The sequence below is a fragment of the Cebus imitator genome, unplaced genomic scaffold (assembly GCF_001604975.1).
Source record: "Cebus imitator isolate Cc_AM_T3 unplaced genomic scaffold, Cebus_imitator-1.0 Scaffold30, whole genome shotgun sequence".
NCBI classification, from domain to species: domain Eukaryota; kingdom Metazoa; phylum Chordata; class Mammalia; order Primates; family Cebidae; genus Cebus; species Cebus imitator.
The window spans coordinates 7,280,124-7,305,445 of NW_016107345.1; the positions used below are offsets into that span (position 1 = coordinate 7,280,124).

At 33.0% G+C, this 25,322-nt stretch overlaps 1 long non-coding RNA gene across 2 annotated transcripts in view; it reads right to left on the bottom strand.

Moving 5' to 3' along the window:
* Positions 1-25,322, bottom strand: part of LOC119470408 — a 37,684-nt gene that overhangs the window by 8,659 nt on the left and 3,703 nt on the right. Inside the window, exon 1 of one of the 2 annotated variants that reach the window (XR_005199302.1) lies at positions 5,731-5,785. The exons of the other annotated variant lie outside the window; for it this stretch is intronic. This is a non-coding gene — a long non-coding RNA (uncharacterized LOC119470408). Of the gene's footprint in view, positions 1-5,730; positions 5,786-25,322 lie in introns of those variants that run through there. 2 annotated transcript variants of the gene reach the window in all.

Sequence of the window (25,322 nt, forward strand, 5' to 3'; positions counted from 1 at the left end):
TTCTCCCCCTGCTATCCCCCCCCAGCTCCCCACCCCCCACCGTCCCTCCCCTATGTCCCCCCAACTGACCCCAGTGTGTAGTGCTCCCCTCCCTTGGGACAGAGAAATTTAAAAGCAATTACTTCACAAAGCGATTCAAAGTTAAAGTAACTGTTGTTCATTATAAAGTTATTTTGTTTCTGAATAAAATTTTTAAAAGTTATAAATACAAAACAACCTAATAAATACCAATTTAACCTCACTTAGAAATAACAGCTAATAATGCATATCTTGTCCTATTTACGCTACATTTTGTTACAATTGGGATACACCCCCTCAGGATCATTTCCTTTTCTCCATTTCCCGAGGTGCCATTATCATGAACCTGATATTACCTTTATATTTTCATAAATTTATCAAATACATATTTCTAAATAATACTGTTTTGTGATTTTCCTCTTAACATTCTTGTTGTGAGCAACCATTATTGATAGCATAGATCTCAGTCTACTGAATTCCATCATGTTCTTAATGTGTTTATCGAAATGCTACAGTAAAAATCTTTCTCTATGTCTCCAGGTGCACATGTGTGAGAGTTTCAAATGAATATACTAGAAGAATGGCTGGGCTGCAGTGTATATACGGTTTCACTTTGAGGGGACCAAATATCATTATTTGCTCCCAGGAGTACCACTTTATTACTATTGTTCATTCGTCCTAATTGGCTTAATACGTGTCCTGTATTTTTCATTTTTAATGAACCATTATTATAAGTTACATTGATTAAATCCAGAATGGGTTTGTTAAATGTTCATTTTGTTTAATACTTACAGCTATTGTCATGGCTCTACCAGTATGTGAGCAAAATGAAATATTAACAGAATTGACTTCAATAGGGGGTTAAGTCTGAAAATTAACTTTTTCTTCCTGACCTATTTCACACTAAACATAGATAATGATTCTATTTCCAGGACAGCATGCAGAGTACTTGATAATAAACCAACATGCACTGAATCAGTGGTGGCTAAGGATGGCTAACTTTTTCCAATCTTGTATGGTGATGGAGGAAGTAGTTGACATACTTTCTGATGTGGTCCACTAACATGAAACTGCCAGACCATCATATGGTGGGTTTGGGAAAAATGAAAGAAGTAATAGGCTAGATATATGTAAATGATGTGCTGTAAATAGACCCTGAAGATGCAGAGAGGAGTTAATTACTCTGGCTACAGTGGTTTTGTCATCTCTCATATCCCTACAACTGTTTATTTGTAAGTTGCTTGGTAATGACTACGTTTTAAAAAATAATCTGTTACAGCAGCAATGACCTAAAATATGCAAGTACATATTTAGTTAAAACTTACTGAATTTTCCTTTCAATCCAATCATGAATTGAAAAATGCCAATAAATATATTGTACAATCATAAAACTCGTACAGTATGTTTGTTGTAATTTTCAATTCAATCCAGGATTGGGACCACAAGGCTAACAATGATATCCTGAAATCCAGAAGATAGAAAGCTGAGGGGGAAAAACTGCTGTTATTTCAATAGTGAATACTTAGCTACGTTAAGAAAACTATGCCTGAAGATGACATTTTCACAGATTTAATATGTGAACTTGGATAAAGTAAGCATATAACACTGAGAAGCATGGCTTTGTATTTAAATTACTGTTTTTAAAATAAATTGTGTGCATTTTAATTAATCTAATTTTTTCTGCATTTATGAAATATATGCATCAATAATTGTTAGTGTGTTAGCTCCATTAGCAACAGAAGAAATTTCTTATTTATTTTATTTTATTTTTATAGTTACACTTTAAATTCTGGGGTACACATGCAGAATGTGAAAGTTGGCTACATAGGTATACATATGCCATTTTGGTTTGCTGCATCCATCCCCCTGTCATCTACATTAGGTATTCCTCCTAATGTTATCCCTCCCCAATGCCCCCACTCCCTGCTATCCCTCCCCTAGCCTCCCCAACTCCCAACAGGCCCCAATGTGTGATGTTCCCCTCCATGTGTTCTCATTGTTCAACACCCACTTTTGAGTGCAAACATGCAGCGTTTGGTTTTCTGTTCTTGTGTCAGTTTGCTGAGAATGATGGTTTCCACTTCATTCATATCCCTGAAAAGGACATGAACTCATCCTTTTTTATGGCTGCACAGTATTTCATGGTGTATATATGTGCTACTTTTTCTTTATCTGGTCTATCACTTATGGGCATTTGGGTTGGTTCCAGGTCTTTGCTATTGTAAACAGTGCTGCAATGAACATTCGTGTGCACGTGTCCTTATAGTAGAACGATATGTAATCCTTTGGATATATACCCAGTAATGGGATTGCTGGGTCAAATGGAATTTCTATTTCTAGGTCCTTGAGGAATCGCCACACTGTCTTCCACAATGGTTGAACTAATTTACACTCCCACCAACAGTGCAAAAGTGTTCCTATTTCTCCACATCCTCTCCAGCATCTGTTGTCTCCAGATTTTTTAATGATTGCCATTCCAACTGGCGTGAGATGGTATCTCAATGTAGTTTTGATTTGCATTTCTCTGATGACCAGTGATGATGAGCATTTTTTCATATGTTTGCTGGACTCATGTATGTCTTCTTTTGTAAAGTGTCTGTTCATATCCTTTGCCCACTTTTCAATGGGCTTGTTAGTTTATTTCTTGTAAATCTGTTTTAGTTCTTTGTAAATTCTGGATATCAGCCCTTTGTCAGATGGGTAAACTGCAAAATTTTTCTCCCATTCTGTTGGTTGCCGAATTCACTCTAATGACTGTTTCTTTTGCTGTGCAGAAGCTGTGGAGTTTGATTAGGTCCCATTTGTCTATTTTGGCTTTTGTTGTCAATGCTTTTGGTGTTTTGGTCATGAAGTCCTTGCCTACACCTATGTCCTGAATGGTTTTGCCTAGATTTTCTTCTAGGGTTTTTATGGTGTTAGGTCTTATGTTTTAGTCTTTAATCCATCTGGAGTTAATGTTAGTGTAAGGTGTCAGGAAGGGGTCCAGTTTCTGCTTTCTGCACATGGCTAGCCAGCTTTATTGAACAGGGAATCCTTTCCCCATTGCTTGCTAATTTTAATTTTCAAATGATAAATATAAAGAAGTTATTTTTCTGTTTTGCTTCAAGGTAAGTAATTTTGGTTTTACATTTTTGAAGGCTTTTCTTTTCTTTTTTTTTGAGACAGAGTCTCATTCTGTTGCCCAGGCTGGAGTGCAGTGGTGTCATCTCAGAGTGTAGTTTATGCACAAATCTATGTCTTCAGTTCAAGAACAGCCTGGCCAAGATGTTGAAACCCCGGGGTTTCTACTAACCTCGTGATCCACCTGTCTCAGCCTCCCAAAAGGCTGGGATTACAAAGTGTGAGCCACCGCGCCAGGCTGAAGGATTATATTTTCAAAAACGGTTTGAAGAAAACTATTTTATAGGCCCATCAATATAGTAAAACCTATTTGTGAGTAAATAATATATTAAATATGAAATAATTTTGTGTATTTTAGTACTTTTTTATTCTAAAAATGTTTCAGTTTTAACAATGAAGTTTTTTAGTCACCCTAACTTTACTAAATATTGTCAAATCAAGTAGTTCTGTGGATTGATGGAACAAACTTACTCTTCCTTACATCTGTGACTGCACTTGGCATTATTATTTTAATAGTAGTCAAGCTAATGAATGAAATTTGGAACTTCATGTGGTTTTGATTTATATCCTCTGATTACTAATGAGCTCCAGCATCTAGTCATGTTTTATTGGTCATTTGACTTTCCTCTTTTCTGAAATCGATCCAACTATTAACCTGTCCTGCTTTCTTCTACTGGGTTAGATTGTCTATATTTATTGTTGCGTATTTGTAAGAGTTTTTTTTTTTAATTTTTTTGGACATTGATACTTTTATATATTTTTTTAATAGTGTTTTTCTGGAGTTTTAAAAATCCCAGGATAATTTTTAGAACTTATGATATGAAGATTTTCAACAAGCCAACACAGAAATTATTTGGTGGCTATAATGCTAACTTCAAATTAATGAAAAAATTTTGCCATTTTAGAAAACATACTTAAAAGGTATTTATTGAAAGTGCTAAAGTGCTCAATTCTATCCTTTTAATAAGTGTTGCATTTAAATAGTCATTTTAACAAAATCCTTTACCCTTACAGTAAGAACCAATTATTAAATGTTTTAAATTACCTAGCTCCTGGATGGTTTACCAAATATTTCACAATTGTCATTTTGGTAATAATCACTTAGCATACTTATTAAACTGCTAGTTCTCCAGGTTTCATTTCAGATTACTGAACCAGGATTTTGAAGGAAAATACCTAGAAATATTTGAAATTTTTTTAAGAATAACATTCCTATTTGGTGATGTTTGGACAACTCTGCTTTGAAACATAGGAGAAAGTAAAAAACAAAAACAGAAACACGAAAAAACAATGAAAAGCAATTAAGGAGTCAGGAAAAAACATCTTATCTTTTCCTTACCCCCACCTTCTCAAATCATCTGCCTTTATTTTCTTTTTCATTCTTGGTAAATACTACTCCAACTATTTAGCATTTCACAGGCATAAGAAACCTGTTAGATAGCAATTTAGCAAAAAGGAAGAAACCTATTTCTAAACATTTTCTTTAGGACCATAACATTTCTAAAGACACACTTGTGTGTCAGTTAATGTTATATCTTGCTATAAAATAACAGTATTTAACAAAAATATTTTGCCACTGTGGCAAATTACCTCCTGTAAATGTTCCACTGAAACTAAGATTATATTGAAAATTTGGAGACTGACATTTTGAATTTCACATATTCATGGAAGATTGGAAAGCATCTTCAGATGTCAGAGGCTATAATAAGAAGAGTTATTACTCTTATTAACTTCCAAATTGTTTTGTGTTAAAGCAGATGTGCAGGCATTGGACAAAAAGGTAGGCCACTGAAGCATAACTGTGGTTAAAGTTGAAAAAGATTTGGTTGAAACTGCACATGGTAATATCTTCCCAGAAAATTTAAACCTTGGCGCAGCTGGGAGATGTTCACAAAAAGGATATTTCTGATTCTATGATTCTCTAGCAGGTTCTCCAAGGGAGATAATACAATATTGTGGGAAGAGGCAGTTTTGTAATCTGACATCAGACTTTAAGAGAACTGTTTTGAGACCCAAATTTCAACTGTATGAAGTGGGTTCTAAAATATCAACTACCTGAGAGTGTAGTTATAAAGGTCATATAATGACAATTGATTCTATTTGCCTTGTACTTTGCCCTAAAACAAAGTCATCATTTAACTTATTTAGTAGTTTCATGTGGTTTCTTTTGGTGTTTTTGTTTGTTTGTTTGTTTGTTTGAGATGAAGTCTCACTCCGTGGCCCATGCTAGTACAATCTCAGCTCATTGCAACCTCTGCTTCCTGGGTTCAAGCAATTCTCCTACCACAGCCTCCCAACTAACTGGGATTATAGGCATGGTCGCCACACCAACTAATTTATGTGTGTGTGTGTGTGTGTGTGTGCACGCGCGTGTGTGTGAATGTGTGTGTTTAGTAGAGATGGAGTTTTGCCATCTTGGTTAGGCTGGTCTCAAACTTCTGACCTCAAGTGATCCGCCTGTCTCAGCCTTCCAAAGTGCTGGGATTATAGGCCTGAACCACTGTGACTTGACCTCATGTGAGCATTTTTTAAGAAACATTTTTTCTGGTGACAAAGAAAAGAATAGTAATTCTGATAGAGTATGGTACTTACTCCGGCATGACATTGCAGAGCTCCAGCTGGTCTGTAAAGAAACTGAGATGGATTGCTAAAAGAAAAAAAAAGGTGGATAATTTCAGGTTATTTATTTTCTAAGTCTCTCTCTCAACATATTTATATACATAATATATATATTATATACTATATATAATATAGTATTTTCTGTCTATATATTGTATATAGATATTATATATAATATATAGATAGATAGATATAATATATAATATATTATATCTATCAATCTATATATCTATCTATATATATAGTATATATAGATATTATATATCTTTATATACTATATATATTATATATATAATATATATAGTCTCTTTCTAAGTCTCTCTATATTATACTATATATAATATATATTATATATATTGAGAGAGACTTAGAAAATAAATATGTGTATATATATACTATATATGTAGTGTGTGTGTGCGTGTGTGTGTGTGTATATGTATGTATGTGTATATATATATATATATATATATATATATATATATAAAACGTATATTTGAGATGGACTCTTACTGTTGCCCAGGATGGAGTGCAGTCACCATGTGATCTTGGCTCACTGCAACCTCCACCTCCTGGATTCAAGCAATTCTTCTGCCTCAGCCTCCCCAGTAGCTGGTACTACAGGTGCCTGCCACCATGCCTGACTAATTCTGTATTTTTAGTAGAGATGGGTTTTCACCATGTTGGCTGGGCTGGTCTAGAATTCCTGACCTCAAGTGATCTTCCTATCTCACCCTCCCAAAGTACTGGCGTTACAGGCGTGAGTCACTGTGCCTGGCCTAAGTCTATACAATTCTTGGGAAGGACGCACAGCCTGTGAAGAGTTGAATGTGAAGCATAAAGAGTCATTGAGAACAGGCTGCCTCAAGGATCATCCACTACATTTCTAGCTTGAAGTATAGGGTATTTGGTGCTGTGAACTCCTGAAGTAGTAAAACACTTCAGGAGGAAACAGGTTTTGAGGATGAAATAAAGGTTTGGTTTTGATATGTGATGAAGTAAAGCAGGCAGACGGATATGCCAAGTCTGAAGGTCAGAGCAAAGATCTGGCCTGGAGATAGAAATTTGTTAATGGTCAGCATAAAAAGCGTGTTTAAGCCCCCTCCCCCTCCCCCAAAAAACATGGTGGCTCACACCTGTGATCCCAGCACTTTGGGAAGCCGAGGCAGGTGGATCATAAAGTCAAGAGATGGAGACCATCCCGACCAACATGGTGAAACCCCCTCTCTACTAAAAGTACAAAAATTAACTGGGCATGGTGGCACGCACCTGTAGATGCAAGTATTCAGGAGGCTGAGGCCGGAGAATCACTGCACCCAGGAGGCGGAGGTTACAGCATGCTGAGAGGGCCTGCTGCACTCCAGCCTGGAGACAGAGCGAGACTCTGTTTCAAAAAAAATAAAAAGCACAGAGGATCCATAACTGAGATCTGAACAATTTCAACACCTGGAGATGTAGTAAAAGAGCCAATAAAATACATGCCAAGTTCATATTAAAATTAATGGGAAAAGACAAACTACTCAGTGAGAGATATTCAGACAACTAGCTATTAGCTAGCTAATTTTTGGGGAAAAACATTATAAGGGATTCTTGGTCAGGTATCCAAACATAAAAAATAAAAAAAAAAAAATCACTCACATGCTAGAAGTAAATATATGAAATTAGATTATTTTAATGGCAATATTATATAGACACAAACAAAATAATTACTCCAAAATAAATTAATAGACAATATGTTTTCTATCACTGTCTTGCTTGTCTTCTCAATTTATTCCTGTGTCACTTTAACTCACTATATAATGACTCCTCTTAATCCAATTATTTTTAATTTAACACTCCATTTGTTTTTAATAAGTGCAATATTACATTTCTCAATAGAGGAGAAATGTAGAATTTGGCCTGTTGTATTTGAAACACCTTTGCTTTTCAGAGTTGGGCTTCTGGAATGTGGTTAATTTAAGTATTCTCATCAGGCCTTTATTTTTCAGATTTCTGTGATTGCTTCTCCAAAATGACCAGTGTCTGAAGGTGATGACTGTAATAAAATTAAAATTATGCAGGCTTTTAAGAAAATTATGTGTAAGTAAATTTGAAGCTCTAAATTTGAGGCCTATTTTAAACATGCTTTCATCTGAATTCTCTATTCACTTTTCCCAGAACTGCAATCTTTTTTTACTTCAGACCAGATATTACAATTAAGAATATTGTAATATTGAGACTCTTATCTGAACAAATAGAGACTGCAGGAAAACTTTCAATAGTTAAAAGCATTTGCTGATGTCTCAATATGAAATTTTGTCAGAGCAAAATTGTGACACAGAAAGTATGAATGTCTTTTATACACTTTCTTCCTTCCAGATGTCTCCTTTCCTTTCCCTGGTACCTAGTGTCTTTAGCTCAGGCAACTGAAATAATTTTTTAAATGTTAATTTACTGATAACATTATATGATACACTTTCCTGAGGATAGATTCTATTGAAGAGTATTCCAATGCACTTGCCAGCACTAAAACCAAAGGAAAAAAATCACTTGTGGAAGAATCCCAAAGTTCTCTGACAATATTTCAGAAGAGATATTTTTAGGGTGGCATTCTTAGATTCATTCTACATTTTAACTAGCATTTTAAAATTGTAAATGTATAGAGGAAACGAAAGAAAAAAAAAACAAAACTAGAGAATACCAAATAGTACTTGAGCCCAGATTTCTAACTCTCCCTTCTGAAGTTGTCCCTAATCCAAGTTTGTTTAATTTCTTAGAAATATATATATTAAAATAAATGCTTTTAAGTTAAAAATGAGTGTATACTCTATATGCTATTCTGTACCTAACTTATATCTTCTAATAATACTTTAATCAACAAAGGGCAACTTTGTTCTCCTTAATAACATGAATGGACTATTCTCTATATTTGCCATTTTGTAGATGTACAATACTTTATTTAAAAGTTCCTTCTTTCATGATAAACAATTATGTCATTTCAAGGCTTTTGCTATAACAAACAATAACAAAGTAAAATCTTGTACAGACATCTTTGTATACATGTGTGAGTATATTTGAATGCTTTAATTTTTATTTTCTTTGATGTATGGATTCATAAAATTCCTGAGAACTGCTTTATGGGCTTTTTAATTTTTCAAATAAATGAGCACTTAAATCATTTGCAATTGACTTCCAACCTAATTGCTTGAGGTCAAAGAACTTGTGGTATTTAAGATGCTGATTATTTGACATTTGTTAAGACTTGCTTACATACTAGTATGTGACCAAATGTAAAATAGTAACAGTAAAGTTTTATTTGTGGTTGAGAAAAGTATTCTTTCTCAAATTATTGTATTTGGAAGTTGATATATACCAATTAGAATAAGTTTGTTTATTTAATTTTTCAAAACTTGTTTTTTAATGATTTTTATTACCTTGACATCAATCTTCAAGAAATTTTTATGGAAATAATCCATTTTTGGGTTGTATTAGTCTGGATTCTACAGAGTAGGAGAAACAATATTATGTATGTACATGTGTATATATGTATATGCATGTATATCTGTGCACACATATACACAAGGCTTCACTGTTGTATACGTGTGTGTGTATATATGTGTGTATGTATATATATACATACACACATATATACATACACACACACACATACAGAAAGAAAGAAAGAGAAAGAAAGAAAGAAAGAAAGAAAAAGAAAGAAAGAAAGAAAGAAAGAAAGAAAGAAAGAAAGAAAGAAAGAAAGAAAGAAAGAAAGAAAGAAAGAAAGGAAAGAAAGAAAAAGAAAGAGAGAAAGAAAGGGAGGGTATAAAAAATTGGTTAATGCAGTTACGGAGGCTGACAAGTTCTAAGATCTATGGTTTGCAGATTGGAGATCCAGAAGAACTGATAGTTCTAGTCTGAGTTCAAAGACCTGAGAACCAGAACGGCCAATAATGTGGTTCCAGTTTGAAGACTGGCAACCTCAAGATCCGAGAAGAGCCAAGGTTTTAGTTTGAGCCTAAAGGCATAAAAACACAAAGTTCCAGCTCAAAGACAGTCAGCCAGGGGAAATTTCCCGTAATTTTATCCTTTTTGTTCTACCCAAATCTTAAACTGATTGCATAAACCTCACCCACATGGTGAGAGGAATCTGCTTTACTCTGTCTATGAAGTAAAATGTTAATCTCATCCAGAAATATCCTCACAGACACAACAGAATAATGTTTGATCAAATGTCCTGGCACCCAGTGGACCAGTCAAACTGACACATAAAATCACCAAAAGGATGAATTAAAAAATTATACCTGAAGTTTTATCATTTTTGAGTATATACATGTGGTTATTTTATTAGGTGCACACAAATTTTAAATAACTATCTTCTTGTTGAAGAAAGACTTCCATGATGGAGTTGCCTTCTCTATTTTTAAAAATTACTATTTTTGTATTAAAACCTACCTTTTATAAAGTTAACATAAACATACCATCTTTCTTTTGGTTAATATTTACCTAGCTTATCTCTTTTTATCCTTTTACTTTCAGTCCCTATGTTTTGGTGCATTAGACTTCTCTCTTCTAAATATTATTTAGCTGAAATTTAATGAATGAGTATAGACCATTTAAATTATTAAGATTATTGATATGTTGGGACTTATTTCTATCAACTGGCTTTTTTGATATACACACTCCATTTATTACCTAATAGTGGCAAGCAGACTTTCCCCCATTTTCATTGTTGTTTCCTTTTAATATGATACTTTTAAGAATGTTCCAAGGTATGAAAAATTATATTATAAATATCCATGTACATGTACTACAGATGTTGAAGAAATGAGTCACACAAGAAAGGGCATGATATCAGTAAACAGACTACCTACCTTCAAAATCTAGCTTTATGTGAACTTTGGCAAGCCACTTAAACTTTCTTTGTCTCACTCTCCTGATCTACAAAATCAGCATTGTATAATACTATCTCATAGATTTTATCATTAGAATTAAATTAAGCAATATTTTAAAGCATGTACAACAGTGACTGCCACATACTAAATATGTGTTTATTAAACATAATACAGTAATTAAAGATTAATATTTTTCCATATCAGTTAATTTCTCTTAGAAATCAAAAAAGTAAATAAATATTATGGAAGTAGTGAAAGCTGTACACTACCTCCAAACTTTTTTCATTTTTTTTCTCCAGAGGTAATCATTATTCTGAGTTTGGTGTGTATTTCTCCCACTTATATTTTTATACAGTAAATATTCATCCATAGAAAATATATACTATTGCTTTGGAGGCATTTAAAGAGTACATAAACATTTCATACCATATGTATCCCTTTGCAATTTACTTTTTAAACTTATTCCTATACTTTTGAAATTGCAGATGTTTATACTTACTGTACTTTGCCCATTTTAACTACTGTATTACATTGCATTATCAAATTTACCAAGTATGACCAAACTATTCTCTGAAGTGACCATGTCAATTCACAGCAGCAATGACCTAAGGCTCATGCCTCCTCATACCCTTGTCAACACTTGACTGTATTAGACTTTTAAATTTTTGTCAATATCATAGATAAAAAATGGCATTTTATTGTAGTTTTAATTTTCTTTCCATGTATTTATTGACCATTCAGCTTGTTTCCTCTGTGAAGTACCTGTTCATATCCTTCTCTCTTGTTCTATATTTTAGCTTTTATCTTATAGATTTACAGGTTTTATTTTATTTCAGACTAACTCTTTGTGCTATAGATATCTCTTTTCAATTAGTGATATAATTAACTTATTTTTTCATGGTGTCTTTTGTCAAGATTTTAATTTTAGTATATATACTTTAAAAAATTTTATTTTTATTAAGGCCTTTGAAATCTTATTAACAATATTCTTCTGATATAAATTATCCTTTAATATTTTCTTCTAGCAATTTGGCAGCTTTGCCTTTTACATATATTTTTAAAATCATCTGCAATTTACTCCTGTGTATACTGTGATATAGTGATTTATTTGTATCTGTCATTAAAAAATGTGTTTAGTCAATTGTGCCTTCAATTTTTTTCTCACGATATTATTTAATAGTCCATTATTTCAGCATTGTTTAGGCTGTAACTTTTGTCATTATATGTGTACTTATTTTTGGGTTATTAGGTTCTAATTGCAATAGTTTGTTCTATACTATAGTATTTAGAAATAGCTCTATAGAAGTGTTCACTATTAGGCAGATTGTGTCCCCTTTTCCTTCCTTCTCTTCAACAACATCTTTGTCTCCTTCTTTTTCTAAAGGTGGCTGAATTAACCTTCGCTCTTTTCAATTCCTAATTTAGGACCAGCTTGTCAGTGTTCACGATGCATCTTGCTGTAATTTTTATTATTATTGCCTAAATTTATATGTTAATTTAGAGAAAGATGTTTTATTATGTACATATTTTAACAATTGCCCAGTATACCTCTTTATGCATATTTAGGATTTCCTTTATTATGTCTTTTAACAAAATTTAATTACTTTCCTTGAAAGTCTTGTTTGTTTTTTGCTACATTCCTCTTTATATAACTGATAATTTTGTTTGTTCTTGTAAACTGTGTCAATTAAAACGTGGATGTTAAAACTAATTCCTAATGATACAAATAATGATAATAGATATTTATTAATGTTCCATTTCTCTAAACTCTTATTTTTACTGATAAACTATTTTTCTTTTAAATTGTCTATATAACCAATTATGTCTTATTTTCTGCAAATAATTTATTCTACCTTTCTTTTATTTTAACATGTTACAATACTATATTTTATGTCACATTATGTTTATTAGGATCTCCCAAATAATGTTAAATAGAAGTGTTGATACTGGGAGTCTTCGTTGTATTCCAGATTTTCAATAAAAGATTCTTAAAGATTTATTATTAAGGTGTGGTATTTAATGTGAATTTTTGATAAATTTTATCATTTGGTTAAAGAAGTTCTCATCCAGTCCTAGGTGGCTAAGGATTTTTACTTGACTTAATTTTAACTTAAATATTTGACAATTTTATCAAGAGCTTTTTTCCTGCGTGGGGTGAGATGGCAACATAACTTTTTCTTTATTCTGTTTAATGCAATAAAATATAGAGTTTTCTAAAGTTTGCTAATCCTAAAACCATACCCCACCATTGCCTGTGTAGAGATGCACCTTCTAATAGCACAATGAGTATTTTGTTGATTTTATGTATTGCTGCAGTTATCTTGATATGTTTTAGGTACTGATTCTGATTCATGAATGGTTCTATGTGTGATTTTCCTATTTCTCAAATTGGTTTTGGTGAGTAGATTTTCTGAAAGTTGTTCATTTCAACAAAATTACAATTTATCAGCATTAGATGGTCATAGTATATGTTTAGATGAAAAAAAACTTGTATTTTTTGTCATTCTTAATTTATTTTTTCTTTTTCTTTTTCTTCTGTGGATTTGCTTGAGAAGCGTCTATTTTACTCATCTTTCTGAAGAAGCAGTTTTCGGTTCTCTTGGTCCTTTCTGTTTTTGGTTCCATTTTAGGAATTTCGGTTCACTATGTATTATCTTCTTTCTCCTGCTTTCTTTGAGTTTAGTCTCTTATTATTTTTAAACTTTTTTAAGAATGGAAAAATAGATAATGGATTTTCACTCCATTTTTCTTTTAAAAATATTAACTTAAAGCCTTAAAATTGACTTGTATTACAGCTTGTCAGAAAACATAAGTTTAAATAAAGTGTTTATTTTGTCTTTCATTTTTATTTTCCAATTTCCTTAATCCTTAAGACATTTAATTGCATATATGCTATATATTTTTAAAATGTATATTTTAAAATACAGATTATACTGTTTGTCTAGAGTAGGACTGTTCCTTAAATATTTCATGTTTCCTTACAAGATTATGGGTTTTCTAATGGTTTGTTTTCAATTATATTGTTTAAAACTGTGTTTTTACAAATATTTTCCATATGCATCTATCAATCACTGAGAGATTTGTTAAACTTTCCACTTTGAAGTTGTATTTGTAACTTTTTTGAATAGTACTCTAAATTCATTTAAATATATTTTGAGTCTATTTTATGGCTTAAGTAATAAAGACCCTATCCTTGAAAGATGAATTTTATATTTAAAATATTTTGTCTAATATTATACAAGGTAGTGGAAACTACCTTCTTTTCTACAATATATACACATTTTTATATGTCCAGGTGTTCTGATTTTTTCATATTTGTGTTTCATTATGGTTTAGTTATATTTTTGTGGTTATTTCTGTCTGTAACTTTAGGTTTCTTTTTCTTCTCCCTTCTTGCTTTCTGTTTACTACCTTGGTGCAAAAGTAATTGCAGTTTTTGTCATTGAAAATAATGGTAAGGACTGCAATTACTTTTGCACAAAGCTATTCCTTTATTTTCTCTGCTTATTTAAATAATGTTTATTCTATGTCTGTATACTTAGTGACTTCACCTAATTTTTAAAATAGCCCCAAATTATACAAGGCCTCAGAATCATTTAATTGTGATTATGCCTTCTAATCAAATTGTTTAGAATTTTAACTGTACCTTATATACATTGCTGAATTATTCATTGTTAGTGTTATTGTTTTCTTGGTTATTGCTAGCTTAGGTTTATCTACTTCTTTATCAATTTCTTTGCTCACCTTACTACTTGCATTTTTCCTTTTGTGTGATATAGCTTCCTTCCTGAAACATATTTTTTTCTTTTACTATACTTTAAGTTCTGGGGTACATGTGCAGATCGTGCAGGATTGTTACATAGCTATATGCATGCCATGGTGGTTTGCTACATCCATTCTCTGTCATCTACATTAGGTATTTCTCCTAATGTTATCTCCCCCCAATCTCCCCACCTCCTGCTATCCAGCCCCTAGCTTTCCTACTCCGCAACAGGCCCCGGTGTGTGATATTCTCCTCCATGTATCCATGTATTCTCATTGTTCAGCACCCACTTATGAGTGAGAACATGTGGTGTTTGGTTTTCCATTTTTGTGTCAGTTTGCTGAGAATTATGTTTTCCAGATTCATCCATGTCCCTGCAAAGGACATGAACTTATCTGATTTTATGGCTACATACCATTACATGGTATATATGTGCCACATTCAGTCTATTATTGATGGGCATTTGGGTTGGTTCCAAGTCTTTGCTATTGTAAACACTGCCACAATGAACATACCTGTGCGTGTGTCTTTATAATAGAACCACTTATAATCCTTTGGGTATGTACCCAGTAATAGGATTGCTTGGTTAAATGGAATTTCTATTTATAGATCCTTAAAAATCACTACACTGTCTTCTACAATGGTTGAACTAATTTACACTCCCACCAACAGTGCAAAAGCATTCCTATTTCTCCATATCCTCTCCAGCATCTGTTGTCTCCAGATTTTTTAATGATCGCCATTGTAACTGGCATGATATGGTATCTCAATGTGGTTTTGATTTGCATTTCTCTAATGACCAGTGATGAGATTTTTTTCATGTTTGTTAGCTGCATAAATGTCTTCTTTTGAAAAGTGTCTGTTGATAACCTTTGCCCACTTTTTGATGGGGTTATTTTTTTTTTCTTGTAAATTTGTTTAAGTTCTTTGTAGATTCTGGATATTAGCCCTTTGTCAGATGGGTAGATTGCAAAAAATTTTCCCATTCTGTTGGTTGCTGGTTCACTCTAATGATAGTTTCTTTTGATGTGCAGAAGCTTTGGAGTTTAATTAGATCCCACTTGTCTATTTTGACTTTTGCTGCCATTGCTTTTGGTGTTTTAGTCATGAAGTCCTTGTCTATGCCTATATCCTGAATGGTATTGCCTAGGTTTTCTTCTATGTTTTTTATGGTGTTAGGTCTTATATTTAAATCTTTAATCTATCTGGAGTTAATTTTTCAATAAGGTGTAAGGAAGGGATCCAGTTTCAACTCTCTGCATATGGCTAGCCAGTTTTCCCAACATCCTTTATTAAATAGGGAATCTTTTCCCCATTGCTTATTTTTGTCAGGTTTGTCAAAGATCAGATGGTTGTAGACGTGTGGCATTACTTCCAAGGCCTCTGTTTTGTTCCATTGATCTATATCTCTATTTTAGTACCAGTACTATGCTGTTTTGATTACTGTAGTCTTATAGTATAGTTTGAAGTCAGGTAGTGTGATGCTTCTAGCTTTTGTTGTTGTTGTTGTTCTTGGCCATGTGGGCTTTTTTTGGGTCTATTGAGATAATCATGTGGTTTCTGTCTTCAGTTATGTTTATGTGATGGGTTACAGTTATAGATTTGCCTATGTTAAACCAGCTTTACTTCCCAGAGATGAAGCCAACTTGATTGTGATGGATAAGCTTTTTGATTTGCTGCTGGATTGGGTTTGCCAGTATTTTATTAAGGACTTTTGCATCAATATTCATCATGGATATTGGCTTGAAAATTTCTTTTTTAGTTGTTTCTCTGCCAGGTTTTGGTATTAGGATAATGTTGGTCTCATAAAATGAATTAGGGAGGATTCCCTCTTTTTGTATGGTTTGGAATAGTTTCAGAAGGGATGGTACCAGCTCCTCTTTGTAACTCTGGTAGAATTCGGCTGTTAACCTGCCTGGTACCTGACTTTTTCGGTTGGTAGGCTATCAATTGCTGCCTCAACTTCAGACCATGTTATTGGTCCATTCAGGGATTCAACTTATTCTTGGTTTAGTCTTCGGAGGATGTAAATGTCCAGAAATTTATCCATTTACATAGTACATGCAGTTTTTTGCTTTTCAAGTTTTGTATATCATAAACTATCATTATTTCACAGTTACTCTTGAATGATAGTTTACATAGTACATGCAGTTTTTTGCTTTTCAAGTTTTGTATATCATAAACTATCATTATTTCACTGTCACTCTTGAATGATAATTTTAAAAGATTTTACTGTTTTACCTCATCACTTAAAAAATATGTTACTCATGTCTAATTGTTACTTTTGAGAAATTTCTTGTCAGTGTAAATGTCATTTAATAAAGGAAATTTGTCATTTAGTTTTAGTTGCTTTTAAGATTATTTATTTATGTTTGGGATCTGTTTAGGGTTTTTGTTTGTTTGTTTTTGATGAGAACAATAAAGATCCACTCTCTTAGCAAGTTTCAAATAAGACAGTACAGTATTGGTAACCGTAGTCACCATAGGGGAATGTTTGCATGAGCTACCAGTGAAGTTCCAGGTGTCAAGATTTTCAGTGTATTATGAATTTACTTTTCCAGATGTCTTAGACCAGTAATTGTATAGCTTACCTCTCCCAGCATTTAAAAAAGTGTTTTGTTTTTCCCCCAAAAAATCAATAGTTAGTTCCTGCAAATGTGGAACTTTTGCACTCTGGCTAATATCTGCAAATGTGTATTATCATGCACTCAATCCGAATGTTCTATATCACACCTATTATCTAATTTTCACCACTGCTGGCAGTCTTATTTCATAGCCTGACTGATGATAAGTGCAGGGGCAAGCAGTGACTTTCCTAGCACTCCCTACCTAATGTATCACATATAAAATAAATGAAAACAGTGTGCTCACTCTGCAACTACTGCCCTAAGACACATTCCTTACCATCTTATGTATGTTCATTTAAGTTTAGCCCTCATAGAATTTCTAATGACACCTGTCCAGACTTATTCTCTACTTCTTTTGAAAAATTATTATATTTCTTTTTTGTTAATTCTTATTCTAGCTGTGTTTATTCTTTCTTTTAAAGAGAAGAAAAAGATACAAGATTGAAATATATTTACACAATCTTTACATAGAAGTGACCCTCTAAATCACTTAAAATGTGTTTGTGTATAAATTTTTGATTTGTTAGTATCTTTTTATTATTTTGCCACTAAGTCAATAGATGACACTTGAGTTCTTTCCCATTAATTAACAGGAATAATGTATGGGTATGGAGTGTGTGACAGGTAAAAATCAAAACAAGTTACTTTTATTATAATACTATCAATTTAATTTTGTGAAATTAGAGATACTTTTTGAATATCTTTAAATCAATGTAAAGTCATCTAACTGCTTTTAAATTCAATTAAGTAACTTTTCGGTTCTTAATATTCCTAAATCTTACTTTTTGTCATTTTCTGAAGTTAGCATCACAACATCAGCTTTACTGATTCAAAATTTTCAGTGTGTTACCTCTGTTTGATCTTAAAGTCTTAGCTCATTTTATTGGTAAACCTTACCGTCTTTGTTTCAACTAAGTTCTTTAAGATTTCAAAACAGAGTGGTTTAATAAGGTAATTATCACCTTGTTCTGTGGTAGAACTACTCCTACTCAATTAGGGTGCTGGAGATGATACTATTTCACAGTCTTAAGTTTCAAATTAAAGAGAAACTAAACCAAATTAAATTATCCACAGCTTTCCCTTGACCATCTGACATTATGATCCATTCAGTAACACTTTAAAGCCAGTACTTTCAAAAAAAAAATGCATGGCATGGTTCTATTAGACTGCTATTTTAAAATCAGAAAGGAAGAACCAAGGAGCCAAGAACAAAATGCTAAAGATAACCGAAGCTTGTCATCATTATCAACTCTATTACATAACTGTGTTATTCCATTAAACCAGAAAGCCAAAACTTGTGCTATGCAGGAAGCGCAAATAGAATTGGATCGCCGTTATCCATACACTGTTCACAGGTTCTGGGTTCAACTGAACCAACCAGACACACCTTGCACCCTGTGGCATAACCAGACCCACCTTGCACCCTGTTCCTGTAGCTTCTTAAATATGGTTCATTTTTTTTCTGTGTATGGTTTTATTTCTATAGTGACTTCTAGATATTGTTATTGACTGCCAGCCCTTTATTCACTCTCAGCCTCTCAGTTTATTATTTCTAGAATCCTTGTTTTTAAAAACTATATATTTTAGGGAAGACTCCTGTGGCTGGCAGCCCCTTTTGTTTTATTCTAGCAATAAGGCTGATGTTGGGAAATCAGTCATCTTTCTTTAGAATCATATATAACCTATGATTTGGAATGAGTTTTTCATCAAAAATTTGGAAACATTTGCATATATCTTCATTCACCATTTCTTCCCACTCTGCTAATTTACTTTCTTGTCTTTTCAATGCTTTTCCAATTGGACGTTGCCAGCCACAACCCTTTTCTAGGAAAAAGTTCTTTTTCAACAATGTAGATGAAATTTCTTTTCTAACTGCAGTGATTGATCTAATCAGAACTTCATAAACCTTTAATAAATTACAACCCAATGCATTACTGAAGTACCATTGAAACTATTTCAATTATTTTTAAAATTAAATCTTTGGGTAGAGATGAGAAAAGGAGTGCTTTTCCAAAAGAGTACCATTACTTTGTTTCAATTTTTAAAAAGCATTTTTGAGGATGATAGAAGGGAATAACTGAAACTTCAATGAGATGAAGTAAAGCAAGCCAGTACCACTTTAACCTATAATTATAAGAACTCCTGAAAAACATGTACACTGAGTTTAAACTATAGTATCACTTCACAAAATTCCTCTCTTTGATAACATAGTTTTTTTTCTTTTCCCAAGAAGAACACCCTTTAGTCAGATGTATTATACAAGTGGCTTTAGAGACTGGTGATTTTGCACCAGCAGTTACAGTAACTAGAGAAGAATTATTGCTTCCTTAACTTTGTGGCTCTCTGTCGACAGAAAAAAAAATAGCCTAAAAAATCAAAGCCAGATGGTTCTAGAGGAAATGCCTCCAATGCTTCAGCTGTTGTTAAGAGACCCCAGGGGAGAACACTTTTATGGCTGGTCAGCATGGCCCTGCTTTCCTGGCCCATCTGCTCCCTAGATCTTGTGTAAGACCAGTCATGGCCTCTGTTAACTTTAACTGAGCAGCAAGGTACCTTGCTCTGGCTTCACAGTGCCTACTTAAAAACAAAACAAAACAAAAACAGACAATGCGATATTTTGAATATCCTCAAATAAGGCCTCAGCTAAAACAGAACGGAGAAATTTGAGACCAACTGATACATGATTTTTTAAATTAGCAGAACTCTCTTCTATTTCTTTACAAGTAGTGACCAGTTGACAATGAGAAACCTAGAAAACTTGTGAAAATTAATTTTCTTCTCCAAGAAGCTGCCATAAATCGTCCTTTATAAATTTACTCAAGAGAGTGATGGTCTGTATATCATCCATAAATTTCTTCATTGCAATGAGGTTAAAAGATAGCATTATTAAGAATAATGGTTAATACCAAACTTGCATATTAACTAAAAATTTAAGGTTTAAAATGGATTTTATTTTACCAAGAAATGGATAGCCATTATTCCAATTGTATTCACTTGGATATGCTTGCGAATTAAATACATAATATCAGGAACACACTATACAGTCGTATTTTATTTTCCCTGTCTTGTGGGAAGGAAATCCACAACATTTTGAAGAGTTGTGTCATAGATCCATGGATATATAACTGAAATAAGTGAAACTAGTATCTATACCGAGTAGCCCTTACTCTTGCTGGAAGCAATGTCAAAGATGCAGTACTCCCACCAAAATATTATGAATCTCTTTATCACTAGTAATCTATGGCAGGGCTTTAAATTACTATGACTCCTAGGAGGACTTCTAATTTGGGATTCCTGGAGCCTAGGTTTCTGGAATTACTGATTCAATTGTTTGGTGAGAAGTAATCTAGTTAGTGGCAATACATGCTGAATGGTTGTGTAAAGTAAAGCTAATAAGCTTTCTAGGATGAAAAGTATTAGAAAAAAGGAGATTGTCAAAAGAGTCTGTTTTTGACAATGGTAATAGAAACTAGCATGTGCATATGTTGAAGGCAGTAACATACAGAATGGCTTTGTGATTTCACAGGAAAAGGTGGTAACCCAACCTCAGCATGATAGCAATTATGTATAAAGAATAATACATTCTCAACTTCAGTGTGATAGTGTTTATATTTTTAGGTATAGTGTGATTTTTAACTTTGTTGGGTTGGCAATCAAAATTAAGGTAGGTGCATGAATAATTCATGTTGAAGGAAAATGTCTCATATATAACAATGACACTAATAGGTATTTAGGAATAACAAAATTTGTTCTTTACTGTCAGATATTTATTACCTCCAGTGAAAAGTGTTAAAGAGCCCACTTTTTAAAGCAAATGTAAGTCTGTCTCGGGAAATATTTTAGTGTGATTTGAACTCATTGATTCATTTACTCCTAGTGGCTTTTAATGGAGAGAACATTATTGAGGCAAAGCTTAAAATACAATCCTGACATAACCTTAATTATGTCAACATTAAGAAAAATTTTGGAAGATATTTGTGGTTATTTTAATATCCATTAGTGAATTTTAACTTAAGGTAACTTCATATTTATTTATAACATTTTAAATCTTGAATAAAGTGAATGTAACTATTTAGAATAAGAACAGATAAATTTAAGGTAATAATTTTGGTCAAAGTATCTAATTTAAGACAGAAGATATGTTGTCTTATCATTTTAGAGTTACCTTGTGAAAGATCATAGAGCACCACAGGCAAATCCAGGACTCTGTCCTTGCGGCCTGATTGTATCTGCTGGGCCCTCCTCCAAATCCTGACTGCCTCACTGCAATTCAAGTTTGAGTGGGGCGCTGTTCTTGCTATAAGCAATGAAAGCCTAACTGCAACCACAATAAAACATTAATCATATAATCTTATTCAGTGTCCTTGTACCACATTATGCTACTAATCCTGCTAAGCATAGTTTAGTGTCTGAAATCCTCTTGAATGAGGCCTTTGTTAATAATTTTCCATGGTAACTTACTTGATCTGGGAAATATATTCCTCTCATTTGGGATATTTAGTTCTGTAAATCTATGATGTGTTGATTAATTCCTGGCTCTTTCACTACAATGAACTATGCATAACATCTAAACAAAATTAGTAAAAGCTCCAAAATATTCTCTTGCCTGTAAATCATATATCACCATTTCAAGAATACTGTCTCTTTATTTATGATAGACTATCCTATCAATACTATTAAAGATAAAATTTTAATTTTCTAGTTCATTACTAAAAGGAGCCCTTAAGTGCAAAACAGGTTAAATTTCAGTGTGTATCTTTATTAAAAAAGAAAGAAATTTTTGAATCAGAAAACGAATTAATGTCAAAATTTATCATATGGAATTAATTTGCATGATATTGTATATTAATGCTTTTATAACTATTTTTGGTAACTGGAGTATAAAACTCCCCAAAATAAACAATAAAATGTGTCAAAAAGAAAAAACTTAACATATCAAATTACCTTGTATTTAACCTAAAATAATCCCTACTAATTACGTAAATTAACTTTAATATTTCATGTTTATTTGAATTATAATGTGAGAAAACAAATTATCCATAGAGAGTATTTCAGTGTGTGTGTGTGTGTTTGCAAGAGGGTATTTCTTCTCATAAAATGAATTGTTTTACAAAATAACTTCAAATTAGTTATTTGAAAAAACTTCTATATTTCCCCATAATAATAATGCCCCAAGTACTAGAAAGATGCATAACAATCCTTATAATTGCAAAATCCAAGAGTAACAAACCTTGACAGCCAAGACATAATTCACTTTGACTTTAAAATAAGTGGGAAGATGGTTAGAAGAGTGGAGAAAAGAGTCAGTGGAAGTGAGAAAAAGATCTGGCAACTGAACACCTCTGAAATCAGAAGTAAGGGAAAATGCTCTCCAGGTTTGGATTTCTAGAAGAAAGGTAACATATACAGGCCACTTGTAATCTCATTGTTCACAGAATAAAAACTGCCTAACAGCTTGTTATTTAAAATTAATAGTCCTGCTGTTTAGCAAATACTCACACTTTCCATGGCAGAATTGTGCTTTCTGCTCCTTGCTTCTGGGTAGAGGCCAATGGGATGTTCACACATGGGAAACAAGGAAGGTCTTGAAATGTGTTTGGCAATTGAACTTACCCTCTTACCTTCCTGCTTTTCTTTACATGAAGAAAATAACTTAGCTGTAGGTTTAACGAGAACACATGGGAAGAGACTGAGACAAAACCAAGCCTAACTAAGCTTAGAAGAGTTAAAAAAAAATCCCTGTTTATTGGCAACCACAAAGGCAAAAAATATATACTTATTATAAAATACCACCAAATTTTGGTATGAGTGATTACACAGCATTATTGATATGCTAACTGACATAATCTTTAACACAGAAAAATTAGCTTTGTCAAAGAAACATTTAGTACCAAAAGTGTTAGACTAAGCCTATAAAGGAAAATTAAAAGTAGCATTTGAAAGAACAGTAATGATGACCTTAGTAGCAATTATAATTAAAACAGAAGTGTTTTAGTAGCATTATCTCATTTTATATAAAAGACACAATTCACACTGTAAATTGGAATGCTTAAAATTTCAGCTTTACTAATTAAAGAAAAAAACATATTTCTACATAAATTAGGTCCTGCATTTTCCACTCAAATCAGTTTAGCCATCTCTTATCGTGGAATGAAAATATTGGTTTCCTGAATGAAGTAACAGTGAAAACAAATATAGATCTCCTTGTCACTGATGCTATTTATGACTTTCTTATCAAAGTTAGTGCCTTTATTATTTTGGTTGGGCAGTCCTCAGCCCTTCAAACAGGCAAATATCTATCTTTAGAGAACATCTATCTTTGCCTCATCCTTTTGCAAGCCTATAACATAAAGCAGGGGAGATAGGAAGGGAGAGTCTTCAAAAATAAGAGATGAATTCTGCATCTTAAAAGATAGTAAAATTTACTGGTGAGCTTGAGGGAAGAGTTCTACTTCCATTCTAAGCAGAGAAAAGAGAATGTTCAGAACCATGGGATATTGTGGACCACGGAAAAAAGACAAAAAAGTGGACCAAGCAAGAGGTGTAGGTCTGTGGGGAATGGAGTGGGAAGGTCACTGGTGATCAAAAATTTAGGTTGAAGTGCAGAATAATTACTTTAAATTAGACATTTGTTGTTTAAAAATGCATACTTTTTAGGAAGGAAAGTAAAATTTGATTTTATCTGTTTTTAAAAACAAAACTCATGTGTTAGTGTGAAAAAAAAAATGATAGTAGTAGAAAGAACTGAGAGACCATTTAGGAGTGGAGAGAGATACCCAATAAGAAAAAAAGAGATAGTATATTTCAGGTGATACTTGCACTTTTGAACTCAAGTAGAGGCTGTGAGGATGAAAAAGAGGAATAAATTTGAGACATCTCAAAAGGCAATGGAAATTCCAATACTTAGTAGCTTCAAGATTTAGCCTGCTCACTTTTCTTTGGTCTCCACTCCAATTTAAACTTCCAGACCTAGATTCCTGCCCTGTGTATGTGATCCTTCATCAAATGAATAAAAAAGAAAAATGTGGTAATTGAATCTGACAGGAGCTGAAGTTAATTTTTTATTTTATGAACAATGCCAGTGTAGTCCTGGTTCCACTATACCTTATTTAACTGACAAATTATTTTTAAGAAAGTTGGCATTCTAATTGTTGATGAGCAAACAGATGCCAATTAAAAGTGAATTTGATCCTTTCATTGGCTTAAGTACAAAAGGTGATCTTACTTGAAAATACTGTTAGTTGATTCATTATTGAATATGTTTAAGAACATTAATTGAGGTCAGGTGCAGTGGCTAACATCTGTAATCCCAGCACTTTGGGAGACTGAGGCAGATGGATCACCTGTGGTCAGGAGTTCAAGACCAGCCTGGTCAAAATGGTGAAACACCAACTCTACTAATAGTACAAAAATTAGCTGGGCATGTTGGTGCATGCCTGTAATCCCAGGTACTCGGGAGGCTGAGGCAGGAGAATCACCTGGACCCAGGAGGCAGAGGTTGCAGTGAGCAGAGAATGTGCCATTGCCAGCCTGGGTGACAAGAGCAAAACTCCATCTCAAAAAAAAAAAAATTAATTAATTGTATATTTAGAAAATGTAAAACTGACTTAATGCAGCCCATTTCCTATTTTAATTCAGACTGTTTCATAACCCGTTTTTTAAATATTGAGAATAATTAAATATGTAAAGTTATATTATCATTCACCAATTAAAAGGCATGGAAGCTACATCTCAGAAAGAAAAGTACTACGTCCTACCAAGTGTAGTTCTGAGAGTACTTTATTCTTGCATTGTTAATCATATGCAAACATGTATTAGAACTGTTGATACATTCATCTTCATAATGTCTTTTCAGCTTGTTAAAGTGAAGTTTAAGAAGCTCCTGGAGGAGTAATAGGATGCATATAATGGACTAGGGAGTGAAAACTTCAGTTCTATGTGCTTAATTAGTTTCTAATTTCTTTGTAATCTCATCATGAGTCTCTAACAGAAAATAATATTGACCATACATATGATACAAGTGGGTGCTGGTATTTTGGATCATTCTCAAGGGGCTTACTAAATTATTTACTAAGCCTAATGTATTACTAACTCAAATTAAATTCCACCTCCCGTGTAATTGTAAATTCAATGAGTAAATAGTGCCCTATCAACATCATGGGCTTATTATTAGAGATAAGTGAATAAGGTGCCTAGCACAACGTCTGTAAGGAAATAATGTAACACGTCACCTTGCTCCATTAAAAGAGTAAGGGTTTACATCATGTTCCGTACAAGGGAAAATTTTAAAAATGCTTTGTACCCTAA